Consider the following 18,906-nt stretch of genomic DNA (forward strand, 5'->3'; position numbering starts at 1 on the left):
TTTACACCTTTAAACCAAATTTCATCAAAATCGGATAACAATTACTCAAGTTATCACGTTCACGGACGTATATATATATATATATATATATATAAGTCTATATATATATATATATATACACACATATATACATATATACAAATTTGAACGAATGGTGTTTTTGGCCTCTGGGGACATCAAAATGAAAAAGTAAATCGGTCCCGGGTCTAGGCCTTACCGTGCCACCTACGGTAATAGCTACTTCCCTATAGGGAAATTCGCTAAAACAAAAAACAGCTGTTTATAAAAAGAAACTCATTAGCTTTTTGGGAGTAAATATTAATGTTTGTAATATTGAGTAGGTTAAGACCAAGTGAAACAGTTAATCAGTTTTGTTGGAAGAACAGAAAATGCCTCAAGTTCAAAGAAGAAATATTGAAAACGGGAGGAGGAAACAATTAATAATAAAATATCTTATGGGTATGAGGAGAGTAGAAAAGAGAGGTATGGTCTAACAGATACACATTCACTTGGTGGGATGAATAATATTTGCCAGTTCTGCTAAGCAACTTATTTTGGAAATGAAATAATATTCTAAGCACATTCATAGTGTTGTCACGATGGTAAAGTAAACTTGCCTAATGCCAGATCAAATAAATGCATGCGAGAAATGTTTACTTCTGACACTGACAGATCTCAAAACATTTAGTAAAAACAATAATAATGCCTTGACTATGATAAGTTCAAGTAGTAATATTATACCAAATCTTGGTGGACCTTATGTTACGCAAATGGATTGTTTACTTCTAGGTTATGTTGCCAGTTCCTCAGACAAACTTATACAACATTTTTTGACTGAACTCACCAACACAATCCAGAAATTTCAAGTCAAAAATAAGAAGTTTCAAAAAGTCATTTGCTATTGAAAGTTTTACCGGCAATATTAGAACAAGCATGAGTGAAGGAATTAGTGTTTATGTATTCAACGGAGAGAAAAATAATGTACGCTGTTCAAAAAGAGACAATGGAAATTGTTATCCAAATCTCATAGCTACAAGAGTAAGTTATCAAACCTATTTCGACAAATGAATCCATACTTTCAAAACTTTGGGTAAAAAAAACTAGGTAAAAACTTAGGTACGGTATTAAGAAAAACTCCACTGAACAACATGAGAACGATCTGATGCGGGGCATATACTGTGACTGACAGACATCAAGTTAAAATACCAACTTTCAATAGTGTTGCTGCTTTAACCTATTCAAAGCATATTATGGCTGTCCCAGAGTAACCCAGAGTTTGTAAGTAAAAGATTGAGCAAATAAAATTGTTGACAATTTTATTTGCTCAATCTTTTACTTACAAACTCTGGGTTACTCTGGGACAGCCATAATCTGCTTTGAATAGGTTAAAGCAGCAACACTATTACCCCACTTTTCAGGATTCTCTACGGAGAAAATTCGTTTGATTGGGGGGATGTATCAAATCAAAGAAATAAAATGACCCAACTTAAATTACTTAACACAGTTTATCAATAAGGCAACAGTTTTTTTTTTTTTCAATTGTCAATGCTGGAAAAACTTTGTTGCAACATGTTAACTCGAATTGAAGCAGACTGTTTAGCATTCATTAGATGTAATCAGTTAAAACCGAGAGCAGAAATAATGTAGGTGAACCTTGACGAGGCAAATAGAAATATTTTAAATTAGGTTCTAACAAGTGTTTAAACAACTCAAAGATGTAACCAGAATTGCTCGAATTCAATCATAACGTTTTCCACGGCGTTATGTTTCATTCTATGCGGCTCATTGAGCCGCACGGGTTCTCTAGTAGGCTATAATGTTTAAGTACATAAGTTAGATAGCTTAGTTAGCGTCAGAGTACATTTAAATTTCGACATTTGTCGTTTTATGATATTTGTCAACAGGCGACACGCTGCGACGCATGTTGCACCAACATTTTAAAACTTTGCTTCAACCTATATCATAACAGTTAGCTAAACTTGGTTCAATTTGAAAAAAAGTTACCTATCTATATCATAAAAATTGTACATAGCTAGGCGTAGAGCTTAGTCTCCTCTTAGAGAAGACCGTAGTATAGGCCTGAAATAGCTGGTCAGCTAAGCCACATGTACAGTATATACAGGGTGTTGAAAATGTCTGGAACCAACATTATATCTCGTGAGTGGTTAAAGAAAAACAACTGATATTTTGTGTACGGATATACTATGGTTTTACCTATCTTTTAGTGCCTTATGAAAATTTTTACCACTTATAGGGAACGTCCTGTGGAGGATGCAGTAAAAAGTTTTAATGGAAGCCTATGGTAAATGATACATCATTTTAAAGGCCATTTTTTTTTGAGTAATGAGCCACAAGTTTCATCTCAAAAGGACCACCCTAGCAAAAATGGCGACTGTTTAAAATTTAAAAAACCACTTATAGGGAACGGAATTTTTAAATTTCAAACAGTCGCCATTTTTGCTAGGGTGGTCCTTTTGAGATGAAACTTGTGGCTCCTTACTCAGAAAAAATGGCCTTTAAAATGATGTATCATTTACCATAGGTTTCAATGAAAACTTTTTACTGCATCCCCCACAGAACGTTCCCTATAAGTGGTTATTTAAATTTCAAACAGTCGTCATTTTTGCTAGGGTGGTCCTTTTGAGATGAAACTTGTGGCTCCTTACTCAGAAAAAAATGGCCTTTAAAATGATGTATCATTTACCATAGGCTTCCATTTAAACTTATTACTGCATCCTCCACAGGACGTTCCCTATAAGTGGTAAAAATGTTCATAAGGCCCCAAAAGATAGGTAAAACCATAGTATATCCGTACACAAAATATCATTTGTTTTTCTTTAACCACTCACCAGATATAATGTTGGTTCCAGACATTTTCAACACCCTGTATGTGTATATAATTTTATAAATGGAGAGTTATTTGGCATGTATATTGAAAACACAGTTATGGTAATAAAACAACAAGATAAAGTATATATATTGTCACTATTTGCTTTGCTGTATACGATCCACGCACAGGCGGTTAGTCTATGTGGACGGGCAAATGCAAGGTTAAAAGAGGCCACCAATCTTTAAAAAAAATAAAAAGAAACAAATATATTTTGGTTTGTCCACAGTTGTGTATAACAAAACTGCATAGGTTAAAACCAAGAAATTATTTTCTATATACTAAATACAAATTTGTGTTGTTCAAGATTATTTTAAAAATAAAATCATCTAGTTTAATTATTCTACTTCCATGAAGTTTAGTAAAATATTGTGGTGAATATATTTTAATTAAAAGATAACTCTACAGTAGATATCTTAATAATTGTCTCCTTAGACGCATGCAAATGAATACACAAAATACATGACACGCCAATAGACAATTGTGATATGGATTGAACATTACATTTAGTTAAAAGAGTAGTAGGCTAAATAATGTTGACGAGTTTAGAGCCCACGCCATCTTCCACCCGCTCAGTCTCTTACTCAACACACATCAAGTATGCAAAGAAGCCTAACACGCGGCTGGTTTGCATCTGAATATTTTACAAATACGACGTTGAGTGCTCAAGAGGTTACTCGGGGTTGAGTTTATGTTATTTCTGTTTCTCCTTTCGAGTGTAAATATATCTTATAAGTACAGTATTAAAGGTTCTGATTGTATTAAAGAAGCATATCACAGCATACCTATAGTAAGCCTATTGGAGTAGACCTAATGTAGTTAAGTTCAAGACAATCGTAATCGTTTTCCCTAATTAATGATATTTCATAAAAGACATGTATAACTAATAGACGCTTAACAAGACAGTTAGCTTAGAAAGAAAATTCACATTTTCGATTCAGTATATTCAAACTTAGTCTTTGTGAGTCAAAGGTCTTACATACGTTTCCCGCAAATTTCTAATTTATCATACGAATATTGTCCATGGAAGCGTGAGCTAACATCTTTATAAATACTGAGTATTAGTAGTGTGTTTTCACTCAAGCTGTAAAAATCCTATTTAATGTCACTCCTACATTGTTTGACCAAGGAAGTATGTAATTCTATACTGTATTTGATGAATATCCAAAACTAACTTTAAATCATTTACTTACGTTTTCCCTTTTTTCAAGATATAACACATAAGTTAAATTTTCTAAAAAGTTGTCCATTTTTATTAACTTGTATTCCCTCTGTTTGACTATCAGACATCACTGGTTGTATAATGTCTATTTATGTGCACATTTTGTATTTTTTCGTTCTCTACATTATAGCCTATATTATAAGCCTATATTATATGTTATATTATACTATAATATATTATAGTATTGTATTATTTATATTATAGCTGTTATGATACTCTACTTGTTATTGTTAGTGTAACTAAAAAGTATATTAGTAGTATTAAAATCTCACATTCAATTATATCTAAACATATTAAATTTATTAAGCATTTATTTGTAAAATGTTATTTATTCATCCAAGAGATGTATTTGTACAGTGAAATTTTTTAGTTGGCTTATCGTGATAAAATACAGTGAGCAACATCAAGTTATTAGGATTACTTTCTACCGGAATGGAGGTTCACGCTTTAAAGTTTTTCAATTAAACTTGCACCCAACAAATAAGCTTACACAATACCAACAACAAACGTTAATTCTCCGCAGGTTTACAGATAAAATGCCATTAGATTATGCGGAAAAGGGTCTAGTGTTAATCTAAGTTTTTAACCCAATCGAGTTGTTTCGTATATAAAACAAAATTCAAAAGTTTGTTTGAGTTAACACTTCATAATAACACTTGTAAAAGCTAACATTGTAAACAATTATAATTAAGAATATAGGCCTAATGTCTCACACAATAACCAAGAAAACGTGTTGGTAAATTTGGTGTCTTATATTATGTCTGAAAAAGATTGAACATTTGTAAATCGCTTTCACCCGAGGTATCAACCCTTCGTAGTGCATCGTAAAAAAAAAAACAATTGAAACAAAAATTACAAAACAATTTAGGATATTTTTCATATTTTCTCCCTGCATACTGTATTTGTCTACTCAGATTTAATCTTTGAAAACCCTTTATGTAGTTTTCCACAAATACTATGTACTTAAATCTTTTTCTATTGATGGTATTTACAATAGGTAATACCTTAGGTTTAGGTTGCAATAAGGAAGTAAAAATGCTGTTGCCCTAATTTTGTTATTGTTACTTCAAGACTTTGTTGACAACCCTCAGAGACAAATTTAGCCTCAGAAATCAGGAACGGGAGGAATATACATAAGGCCAAACCTAAAAATTACATAATTATATACATTTTGTGTTATACACTAATATTCCAATACGCAAACAAGACATATTTTAATTTTTCTTAATACCCTAGGAATCCGGATAGCTCATACAATAGTTATATATTTAAACTTGATAAGTTGAATTTTACAATAATACTAAGTCAATAATACATTAAAAGCCCTCCAATACCTCGAAGTTTACCTTTATGAGTCGACGATTTCATTATGTGCCTCAAATACTTCAAATTGTGTACGTAGGCCTACCGTGCACGAACAAGACAGAAGTGGTGGTGAGACAAAAAACTGAAATCCGCTGGAGAATGTGAAATTTCATTTTGTATCTTATCAACGATAAAAATGCTATAAATGAATGAGGCTGAATGGGATTTAAGGTGCAATTGATGTAAACATGCTGCGTTTACAGACGTGGACGGTCACAGACATTAGAAAAAATAATTAAAATCTAGGTTCAACCTTAACTACACCATTGATATAAAAACACTATTGTGTTATCACTTATTGTTGTTTTGAATTTTATACAGTGTTTGAAGCGAATCAATAACTGTTCATTTGTTATTGTATTGTGATTTTGTTATGTTCTGAACATATTTGTTTGATAACTTGACATATACTATACAAACAGTTAGACATACGTTAATCTTAAATTGCCATTTCTACATTATTACTGCAACGTGTATGCACAATCATATTTCTTTTGTTTTTCGCGATATCTTGATTTACAGTTACTCTAAAGAACGAGGAAAGGTTGAGCTCTAGATGTATAGGTTGAGCTCTAGTTGTAAAGGTTGAGCTCTAGTTGTAAAGGTCGGGCTCTAGTTGTAAAGGCTGAGCTTTAGTTGTAAAGATTGAGCTCTAGTTGTATAAGTTGAGCTCTAGTTGTAAAGGCTGAGCTCTAGTTGTAAATGTTGAGCTCTAGTTGTAAAGGTTGAGCTCTAGTTGTAAAGGTTGAGCTCTAGTTGTAAAGGTTGAGCTCTAGTTGTAAAGGTCGGGCTCTAGTTGTAAAGGCTGAGCTTTAGTTGTAAAGATTGAGCTCTAGTTGTATAAGTTGAGCTCTAGTTGTAAAGGCTGAGCTCTAGTTGTAAATGTTGAGCTCTAGTTGTAAAGGTTGAGCTCTAGTTGTAAAGGTTGAGCTCTAGTTGTAAAGGTTGAGCTCTAGTTGTAAAGGTTGAGCTCTGTTTGTAAAGGTTGAGCTCTGTTTGTAAAGGTTGAGCTCTAGTTGTAAAGTTTGAGCTCTAGTTGTAAAGGTTGGCGTGTCAATGCTGAGCTATGAAAGTCGTAACGTAATATCTTTGTCAGAATTCAACATCTCAATATCTTGAATGGTCGGTTTAATAACTCGATAGCTTGAAACTTGGTTACTTGATAACTAAAACTCAAAACTTACCCTTCCCCCTTCAGTTTTGATACATTGATGTTCTACTATAATATGAAATAACGGAATATAAAATAACCAACCAACGAACAATGTTATTTCATACCTAGGGGGTTTCGTTGGTATTTCTTTTAAAATTAAAAACTTCTTATAAAATGCATTAATCTATCAAACGTGACTAAGCTATGTTTTTATATACAAATTATGTTCAGTACTAAGTAAGTTCTACTTATGTTTAAAACTATCTAATATTACTTAAAGAACAAGTATTGTATACCTACGGAAGCATGTTTGAAATAAATAAAACTTCACCACTTATAAATTGATGTTATATTTTCAAAAGGATTATTAAACATATGAACACGATTAAGTATACTATTTAATTTGCATTATACATTTTAGAAAAGATAAATATTTAGGTAGACATTTCGACGGAATTGTCCAACAGTAATACTCTCAATATCAATTACTAAATTGATAACACCGATTATGACAGTTTACCCTGAGCGTCAGCCAATCACAGAGCATCCGACTGTGAAATTACCCCAGTCCCTCTGACTAGGCTTACCGGCAATATTGCATTGTTACTGAAAGTTGTAATATGCATAATAACATCAATGAGCATAAAACTCAACAACATTCAACATTTTGGTTTTAAGCTATTCTTGCAAATAGCGTAATAAAATATTACTGTACATCTAATAGCCTATTATCAAAATCTAATAATAATTCATTTAACTCCATCAGCCTTCTAAATATTTTTGCGTTATAATCTCTTGGACTATCGAATATCCATATTTTACCTGCATTTAAAGTGTTTGTTCACATGCAAATTTGCGGTCGAATCGACAACAACTATAACAATAAATAAACACACGTAATTTAAATGTAGAAAATCTTTCTTCGTTACCTTAGAATTTACTATCAATAATTAAATACAGTTATCTACTCCACTTAAAATAAAATCTTACACAACCAAAAGTGTCAACATTTTTACTAGGACTGTTACTTAGTCATATTAGTAATAATCAAACTGCACTACTTCGTAGAAAGTTCTCTTTGTATAGTTAATACATTTTGTGATGACACATTTGAGTACCCTAAATAAGGGCTTGAGCCCTTAGGCAAAAATCACATTTGAGTATTTTGCAGTTCCAAGCTAGTTTATTTCCAACCTCATTCTTACGAATCTACAATATTCGCTTGATGCATATTTTTCCGATACTTCTTAGTGAAAACCTGCAATGGAATACAGCCATCTTTAACTTACATACATGTTAAAGTGATACAACAATACTCACCACTCCACCATTGTGAATGAGTGCATGTTGTAATTGTTTGTGTGTCAGTTTTTAATTTTTTTGTTTTAGTTACTTACACTTTTTTTTAAATGATGGTTTGATTTAAATGTTTCTCATCAAACTGTTTTAACAAATACTGCAACAGTCTTCTTCGCCTTAGGTGATTATTGAAAACTTTTTAAGATGACTATAATAATTTTAAAAGAGGGTATCATAGCTAAAACCACAATCATTGCTGTCTAATATTTCCATAACTAATTTGGGTAAATATTGTCAACTTTTTTTCCATGATGTGTCACTATGTTCTGCATAGAAATTTAGTTATAGATTAGTGTAATTAATTAGATACATTTTCGCAATCAAATTGGATTTTATCCTTTGACATTTTAATATAAGGCTAATTGGTTGCGGAAATCCATTCTGATCGGTGAAATAACAACGAAATCATAAACATCAATTCCCAATGTTTTAAATAAACAGAGTATTAATGATTTCCCCTATTAAAGATCGGTCTCCAGACACTTATCATACAGCCCATTCAAATTGACGCATCAAAATGAAAAACGATACGTTATAAATTATCAATTTAGTTACTGGAATGATATGTGAAACTGCAACAATAGTAGAACTCACGCAAAACAACATGTCAGATTCTGAAACAAGAGGAATTAAGCAAGAGGAATGAAACAAGAGAATAAAACAACGCCAAAGCTTATATAATAGCCCCCAAAACAAAGGAAATCCAATTAACAAGTTACAGTACCAAACAACATTTAAAATTAAAATAAGATTTACAATGTTTACATCACTAAGCTAATTTTCTTTACTCGCCGTTGATATCATTCTATTTTGTGTTAAAGTCACTATTTATATTTATATCCAAGGTCCTCCACTTACTTCATTAATATAAGCGATATTGGACCATCTTATCTTTTCATTTTTTAGAAATATTTAAAAGCATATACAGATTTAATTTATATTAACCAATGTTTGTAATATATATTTGGATTTAGCTGTGTGTCAATAATGTAACTCTAGTTTAGTTTAATAACAATTTTTAAAGACTTACTTCTCGTCTGATTAAATTATTTATTTAGACAACAATTTGTTTTAGTATACAGCAATGAAATAATTAATTTGTAATTCAAGAACTGGTATAAAGCTAAAAGATTATCAAACAAAGAATCATATTATTCGTTGACTTGTTTTATTAATGAAGGACAATGATTTATACGTTTGCAGCTAAGCATTTCATATAAAAATATTAAGGATAAAAAATACCATCTTGATTATTCTAGATTGTTTTTAAAATTCTTTAATTCCTTAAATCCAGGCAAAGTACATTTGGGCTATCAGGCAAAACCTTTGAAGCCATTTCTATATTTCCCAAGTATAAAAGAATTTCCCATATATGGAAAAAGCTATTACAGTAGCATGGCAAGATCTGGACTCGGGTCCCATTTACCTCTTTTGTTTATTTTTACGTACCTAGTATTTAAATATTTGGCTTCTAGAGGCCAAAATAACCTTCTATTAAAAATGATATAAATATGAACCCGGTTGTACGGGAGCCTGTAGGAGTGAAAATGGGTTTCCCGTTTCACTTTTAAAACTTAAGATTCATATTTTCATTCCAAACAATTTTTTGGAGCTTAAAAGAATAATTCAGTATATTGACACTTGTTTTTGATTACGGATTTATTTAAAGCTAAAATTGTTTGTAAGTTTTTACTCTTATGGAACACATAAGTAAGATGTATTGGTTTCATTGTTATTTTAGTAATACTTATCTATTGACATGTTGTTAAAACAAAAGTTGAATCGTTTTAATACCCTCCCTGTAGCACTGAATCCAAATATTCGTTAAACGTAATGCTATTAGGATAGCGAATACATCCGACAAGTTTAAGGGAAATTTGTGTGAACATCCAATCAGGCAAGTGTCAATTCGCTTAGTCTGCAGGTTTGCTGTTAAGGGCGTAATTGTTAACTTTATTATTTAGATTTAGCTAATTTTTTCGGGGCTTTCGTTAGGATACTGAAAAATATATATTTAAATAATTGAACACGATGAGCTAATGTATACAGTTGAAATGAAGTTTCTAAATTTATTATCGATCCAATTTAAAAACAAGTGTTACAAAATAGTATTTACAGCGTTGACAAAATAATTTACAGAAAGTCATTTTGAATAGAACAAAATGAAGATATGGTTAGGTGATTCTTTCTTCCCATATCTACACAAAAATATAAATTAATAAAAGTTGCGTTAGTCGACTGACAGTGGCAAGTAACTTAGAAGGATTTATCATTGGCAATTCAGAGTTTATTGTATTTTATGATAGGACAACAATGTACAAATCAATGAAGAGTAGTTCTTGGTAGCATTAGCCAGAATAGGACATTGGTCAAATGATTCAATGGAAAAACTCAATATTCTATGATGACTTACAATCTAGGAACGGTCAGTGGCCGTAATAAATCAACCGTAATAAATAAAGTAGTGTGTCAGTAGTATCCATTGAACTGTATTTGAAAGGAAAACCATACTATTAAATATGTTTAAAGTTAGACAACTTTTAACTTAAAATATATAAAAGAAGCACCCCTTCCCCTTAAAAAAAAATTAATTATACAAGCTAATAATAAATTTGGATGCAACAGTTAGTTATCTCAATGAACATCTCCAGCAAGTGGAGTATTAGAGACTTTTAGTCATATTAGAAATGTTCAAAATTTTATTTTGTGAAATGTAAAATTCTACATATCAATTCAAGAGACACATGTACAAAGATGAAAACGAGGGGGGAGTTTTCAACTAAATTGAGATCATACTTATTTTGAAATTTCGAAATTTTAAGCTCAATGCAATGCAAATCAACATACCAAGAGTACCTAATTTTGTGTAAGAGAAAACATTAAAATCGTAGTGCCATGCATTACAAATTTAGAGAGTTAGTGTATGTAATGAATGAAATAAATCTTTTAAAAGTATACAGTACCATTAACGATATAGATTTCTATTATAATTTTACTGTGTGTATGGCATTAGGTCTTTGCAAAATTTCAATTTAATTTATTTCACATGTCGATGCCAGACAGTGTTGTTTATGAAAATGGCGATCTCATGGACTTGTAAAATATGTTCAAGACAGCGAATTTGAGTTGTGTGATACGTCAGAGTAAGGGGTGATACTATACTTTAAATCAGTCAACCAGCAATTGCGCCAGTATAATATATCGTATAATTTCACTCTTTGTAACAATTTATATGATTTTGGTGATTCACTCAATTTAATTTTTTTTACCATTAGAATTTGTTTATTTAAAAATACTATTTAAATTTTTAGATTGTTTGTAAACTTTGAAAGAATTTAATGTTGTATGTAGCTTAATGTTGTAAAGCAGTCGATCAGTTTGATAATATCACTCAGTAGGCTACAAACAACGGTAGTATAAGGCCTCGGGTACGATACGAGCGGCGAGCGGTGAGCGGCAAGCGGCGAGCGGCAACCTGAGCGGCACGTAAGCGGCGGTGGTGGCTACGATACAAGCGGCACATTTATAACGCTCATCAAATTTCCCCAGTTTTATGAGTCAGTTTAGTCGAAAATGGAAAACTATGCTTACCTGCAAGACGTATTGCAACTATTGTTGCTATTTGTCAATTGTTTGCCTTTAAAGAAATACTTAGTTTTGAAAAAAAACCTTAACCCTAACTTTGTCCCATACTTTTCTGGTGACTGAAGTGTTTTAAAACTTCCGTGCTGGTCATTCCACACACATTCCCTGGACTGCACCTCACGTATAAACCCGTATCGCATGTTTGATGCTGTTTCCCTGTCATTTTAGGCCTAACTGAAGCATGACTCACCTGAGCGGCGAGCGGCATTTTCGCGAAAATCGGTTTTGACTTGGAACCATGAGCGGCGCTGAGCGGTGCCGCTCACCGTCGCTCGCCACTCAGACGTATCGTGGCCACCCTCAACAAATTTACACGCAACTAAATGAGACCCGATGTCAGAGCGGCGCCGCTCATGCCGCTCGCCGCTCACCGCTCGCCGCTCGCCGCTCGTATCGTACCCGGGGCCTTCGCGCAACAGGTAAGCTGGTATTCAATTAATTTATGATTAAACATTATGTTATGATTTACTCTATATTTGAAGTATAATGTTTGTGTATACTTATAGCAATTATAGTTGTGCACTGGAAAATGTATATATCTTATGTGAAACACCAACATAATTCAAAAATACAGTTTTAAAGGTATTTATTCGAAATTACTTAATCTAATACCGAAAAATGTTTTTCCATCAGTTTAAAGCAAGATAACCAACTCACTTTATGATGATGTAGGCTGTTGATGTTAATGAGCAAGTAGGTTGGACCTTTCCACGTTAATAAGACCACGTGATCTAATAAACGGAAGCAATCTTGCCCTTGCTTCAAACACCCTTGTATCATCTATGAACACTTAACACCCACCTTCTAATTACTTACACTTCAACGCAAGGGTCAAATGAGACATTTGCTATCAAAAGCTTAACTTTACATTTGAATTTTCACATCAATATTGTATACGTATTCTGCATAGGCATAAAAAGTTTGAAAGTTATCTACTGAATAACTTTTTTATCAGCATCGTGCGTGTTATTACATTACTTGAAAGTACAAAATATGTCATATAGGCTAGCACTTGTAATACAATACTTTCACTTACACTTATATATGTTTAATCACAAGACGGCAAATACATATACATATAAAAATACATATGGTAAATTGTGATCGATTTCGATTGGACACTCCAATCATCATCAGACCCAATAGGCGAATCATTCCTTTTTTATATGTATTTACCGTCTTGTGAGTAAACAGTATAAGTGTAAATATATTATTACAAGTGTTATTTGACGTATTTTTGTACTTTCAAGCTATCTACTGTCAAGGAAAAGGCGAAAATATAATCGTGCTGAACTGCAATATTTTGTCATGATACAACATAAAGGTCAAACAGGTTGGTTATCTTACAACTGAAACAAGATTACAACAAAACTTACAGCTATAAAACCAAATCTTTACCAAAAATATATTGTGACAAAGAATAATGTAGTAAGGAGTATATTCTGGTTATACACGGTCATTTTGGTTCAACCAGACACATGACTGTTTCATAAATCTCCAACTCTGGGAATGATAAATGTACCAGCGAGGTGTCGACTGTTGGCTCTGCTTACAATCGACGGCGATAGCTTAAGTGGAGACGAAGGAAACTGGAAAATCTTCGTCTGTCAAATAAAATATAAAGATATTGATAATTTATAGAACAACGCTCATAAATTTTCAATCAAACTATGTCTCATTAACACGAAAGCTTACGTTTAGTAAATTAAATAACATATAAAAAAGATGGGTATTTAAAAACATAAGGTTACAAATATTTGTACATTAACACTATCAATGTATTACGAGTTCACCTGTAAATAGTTTTAAAGTACCCTTGTATGAAACATATTATTTTACTTTGCTAACGTTTGTGGAATATTTAGCTATCAACATGTAACATGTAATATCCTATGTTTTATCCTGGCAACATAGATAAAACATACTCTCTTGTGTTGGTTAGTCAAACTAACATTTTGTAAATTTAATTACAGTCTCTAACAATTAACCAAAACGTTATTAAGCCCGAACAAAAAGTCAGAAATCCTTGAACTATCTATTTCGATCTTAATAATAGGTTGAATGTAAATATAGTGAAACGTAGTTTATAAGAAAATCAGTTTGATTGTTTACCAAAATTGAGCAAAACATAAAGATTAGGCAAAACTGTGTGCATAATGTAACCAACATGATAAAAGTAACCACAAAACTTATAAAGTTTTAAAATCTAACTTTAATTTTAATATTCATTTGTTAACAAAATATTAATTTAAACATTTCCATTATCTTCATAATAGCTGAAAATTATGTTCTCTTAAGGAAAGTGTTATAACCTGTAGATTTAGGATTTCATTGAACTGGTGAATATGGTTCATGTTGAGATTTGAAAAACCATAACATCCTTGAATTTCTTTAAAGAAAATACATTTCAAGTTTGCAGTACGTGGAGATTATCAATCATTGTTTATATTTAAAAACCTGCTTGTCTATTATTTGTATAGATGACTGCACTGTCTGTTGTGATTGGTATGTATACATAGAGCGGATAAGCAATTCAATAATGTAAAACTAGGTAACCCTATTAACATCTGAAATGTAACAAGGACCTTGTTTTTTCTAAACTGTTCACACAGGTGCGGCTGATTGCATCTCTGGAGGGTGGTAACCTAATAAACGTCTGGCTACAGCTCTTGCTGCCGCTACTCCGGATGGTGACATTTTTCAATTTATTAATGTTCACTTTTAATATCTGCTGAACCTGCGAGGAATTATTAAAGATTTAATCGATGAAGAACCCAGATAAAAATATGACTCATACTTTGAAGGTTCATAAGATGGCCAAAACTAACTTAATTTGACTTGTCTCTGCTGTTGTGTCTGTGGTTGTACGTGGAAATTGACTTCATAAACAGTAGCTTGAATATATTTATCGTAGTTTTATTTATTGCATAAATATGTTTTCATACATTTGTTTGGGCAGATGTTTTACTTCTATTTAGTATTAAAGCTGGAATTTTACAGTTTACACAAATAACTTAACACCGGTATAAACAAACAAACTGGTATAGTAAACAATACGGTTATGATAGATAGCTTATTACTAGCTTAGACTTAGCTTGTCTATTCAGAGGTATCTCTTCTGGTCAGTTATAAATGATGATGAACTTTTATTTATCTCAGTTGTTGCTGTTTAGTTTCAAACCAGTGAAATACTGATATATTTTCTTTTCATACAGATTCTTTTTCTAAAAGTATTTTGTGTCTTAACCATTGAAAAAGAAAATTGTTTAATTTGAAAAACATATCTCAATTTGTGATTGTTAAATACGATCTTATTAAGTTATTAAAGTTATTATTTCTTTAGTTGTAAGATCCGTTTACTGAAAATTGCATTTATAAAGCAAGGCAAAGAAGGAAGTTGATGAAAATAATATTTTATATTAGTTTTAAGAAAGCTTAGGCTCAGTTTAATTTAGGCTACATTCAAGCTCTCCAAAATATTTAAAATTCAAAGAAGCGTCTAACCGACATAAAGAGTGATGGGCCTGATACAGCCGACGAAGCTGCATTAAGCGCCCTGTCCTGTATACCTTGATGTACAGCAACCGCGCTATACATTCGTTTACAGTTATAACATCATGCACTAGTGTTTCGTAAACATTGGTTGTCAGCCAAATTTACACATTTAATTCGAATTGTTTGGTTTATAACGTAACAATACTTTTTAACAATGATTAATTTTGGTTTTAAAGAGCAAAAAATCTTTTCCCGAAATAAAATAAACGCTATCAGCATTCTGACACACATTTCTCCCATAAGTTTGTCAACAACCTTTATCATGTGTAAGCAGTAAGAGTAAATATACGGAAATGGGATTTATACAATTTTGTTCAGAATTTAAAGGACTATAAAGGACTAACATACTAAAATTTTTATAAAAATCGTTCGGGCCATTTTTGGGGAAATTCGATTTTTCCATTATTTTATTGGGGTTTTAAAATGGGAAAATCCCCATTAAAATCACAATTTCTAAAAAATAAAAATAAACTATCAAAACTGTAAGGACCATAACATGCTATGTTAAATCAAAACCGGATTTTTTTTCAAAAATCCTATTTTTCGTTATTTTAAGCGGTTTTTATGGGAAAATAACATAATTTACAATAACTTTTGAACCGTAATTTTAACAGAAATGGAATCAGTACCATTTTGTTCAGAATTTAAAGGGCTACAACATACAAAATTATTTATAAAAATCGTTCGGTCCATTTTTGAGAAAATCCGATTTTTCCAGTTATTTTATGGGTTTTTATAGGAAAATCCCCATTACAAATCAAGATTTAAAAACAATGAAACAGATGCCTGGAGATACCATGGATTAGAACCTACATACCAAATTTCATCTAAATCGGACCACAGGTGTAGTCCCTAGCTCTGTAAACATCCAGATACACAGACACACTGACACACAGACACACACACACACAGACATCACTTAGAAAACCACTTTTTTGGGTGCAGGGGGACCCAAAACGGATATACTCACTCAAAACTCAAACTCGAAAATTTTGACGAAAACAATTCTTTCTCCATATACTATGGTATAGGGGGAGAAAGTAAAAGAAGAACAAGATTCTGGAGAAATTGTTTTAGTACATTTAGAGGTATCTAAAAGGTATGTTGTATATTTATATAAATGGATGGTTGAGGGTGAGCCTTTGTGTCCTACACTTCTGGGTTTAACATCCTCCAACTGCCAATCATTCTGCTATGTTTTATCGACGTAAGCCAGTGGTATGGATCCACCTGTAGGTTGATCCATACAGAAAGAAGATAGGTCTTATAGGGACGGACAACAACTAACGGTCACTGTGTTCAACATCCCGCTGCATTAACAGTCAAACAGGAGTTACAATAATTGAAGTCTGAAAACCCAACTAGCACATGATGAAGAACCAACGAAATATTTATACAGAATGAAGAACAACTCGTTATTTGTGATGAGCAGTATTTCGACATATGTGCTACATCAAAGTTCGTTAAAATCAAAGACATCCCAGTTGCTTCAACTTTGAGATGGCGAGCAGCAATGTGACGATATTGTCGGTTGACTACAAAGGCCACAACTTGCATTCTACTCCCGCTCAGCGGTCCTTGGCGACGAAGGATGCAACACTGCAAACATCGTTTGGCATTTAATATCAAAAGAGAAGCCGGCAGAAGGCGTGTCGGTCATAATATCGAGGTATCAGTCATGACGTTTATTCATGAGCTCAAATTCGAAGAAATATGACAAAACATGATGAACAGAAATCTATGTATAAACAGCAACGCTTATGCCTATGTACATTTTTTGCAATAACAACCCATCCTAATAAGAAACTTTGAAAATATCAACTCAATTTTGTCGAAATATGCTCAATAAGGGTATGTCATTATGTCAGGTTCTGATATCAAGCCCCTTTCAGGTACTGACTTATGCGCTATTCCTGGTAAAATTTTAAGCATTTAAAATTATTTAATTCACTGACTTAAAAAAATAAAAGTATAGGAGTTTGGGGCAAGGGTGCGCACTTAAGTTTAACCCCCCCCCCCCAAAAAAAGTAGGTCAAATTATTAACAATTGAAACAAAACTAATAGTAAGCAATCTATGTTAGTTGATATCAAACTTCATTTATGTTTACAATTACCATTAATGTATCATTACAAAAATTAAAATGTTACGCAAAGTTCGCTCGTAATGGGGCAAAAGGACGCACATTGTTTGGAAAAGCAATCAAGACATACGGAAACAGATTTATTAGTACACACTCATTCACTTAAATACTGCCTCCTCATGATTTAAACAAGAGTCATTAAGTGCATTGAATCCAGTCCTCCCCTGGCAGTTCCTCTGGACAGATAATTTTTGTACTTATTAATAATTATTATAATTATTGGCATAAACGTAATCATTCATCAGGAGGAACTTTTACAAATCTGAAATACATTTTAAGCCAACTATACTACATTCTTTAAATAACTCTTTAAGTTTGTATATTGGCTATGAAAATAATTAATGCTGTATCCACCCCCACAGCAGCAGAGCTAGTGTGTCTGAGGCCACAAGTCTCATGCGGCAGATTACTACCACCTGCACTGCGACTTGGACACAACGCTTAGCAGCTAGCAATTACTGGATACTGGAGTCGTTATCCAAAACAGTTATAGATATCAGCACTATATAACGATATAATTCAATTGATTCCCTATTGTAATATTACTTAGGAGCATGTTGTACTTATCTAGGAGATTTAGCTCTAAGCGAGGGATACCTTCAGTTGGCAGTAACATAAGTAGTGTGGGTTTTTAAAGTTAAACAATTTTTTCCGCTGTATAAAAATATATATACATATGTTTCCTCTTCAATCAAGCAAAGTTTCTTGAGCAACAACAGTATACCATTCAAGTAGTTGTAATAAGCTAAATTTAATCTGCTCATATGTTCCCGAAATTAAGACATTTTCCTTCCATATTTTATAAAATTTATTAATCACTGCAATTATATTGCATAATTTCGGTATTATACCATAAAGGTGTTACAGGATAGTAAATATTCATTTGTAAAAATACCAAACCATAAAACTGTTTAATTAGTTGTTTAGTTGTTTACCACTATTTAACCCAACTAATACAGTAGATGTACAGAGCGTAACAATAGGTTACACACTGTAGTAATAAAGGTACAAGACGGTACGACCGTTTACACCAATGTCGCTACAGAACAACTGTTGCAGAAGTTATATACGTTTATGTAATTTTGTTTGGATTATCTCGAGTATTTTAATTAGTACACTAGTGTCGCGTTTATGGATATACTTTATATAGTAAAGCATATGGCAATTACTACGTTATACAACCAACTATTCAAGTAATTTCAAACGATGTTACAAATCTGAACTACTGTTGCAGTTGTACGAGGTGGAGGTGTTAAAATACTAAATCATGGTTATATGGACTGGAAATGGGTTTGTATTTAATTTCTACTGTTCTATTTTCATATAAAACGTGTTTGTTGCAGGATGTTTATGCACTCTGTATAAGGTGTTGACTGCATATTTACTGTTGTACATTAGTTGCACGTGGCGTAGCATTGTACTATATTGTTATATTGCCGCGATGAAGACGCTAACATACTCCACTCCTGCTGTAGTGGTTGTAGTCTAGTCAGTCGGATGTATGAGTAACCAGACGCTTCCTCAGCGCCCTGGTTGTGCCCCATCAGGGGAGGGGGGTAATTTAATAAGTTTCAGTTG

Source organism: Macrosteles quadrilineatus, unplaced genomic scaffold (assembly GCF_028750875.1).
Source record: "Macrosteles quadrilineatus isolate MER2022 unplaced genomic scaffold, UCM_ALF_1.0 Scaffold_1__1_contigs__length_201487025, whole genome shotgun sequence".
NCBI classification, from domain to species: Eukaryota; Metazoa; Arthropoda; class Insecta; order Hemiptera; family Cicadellidae; genus Macrosteles; species Macrosteles quadrilineatus.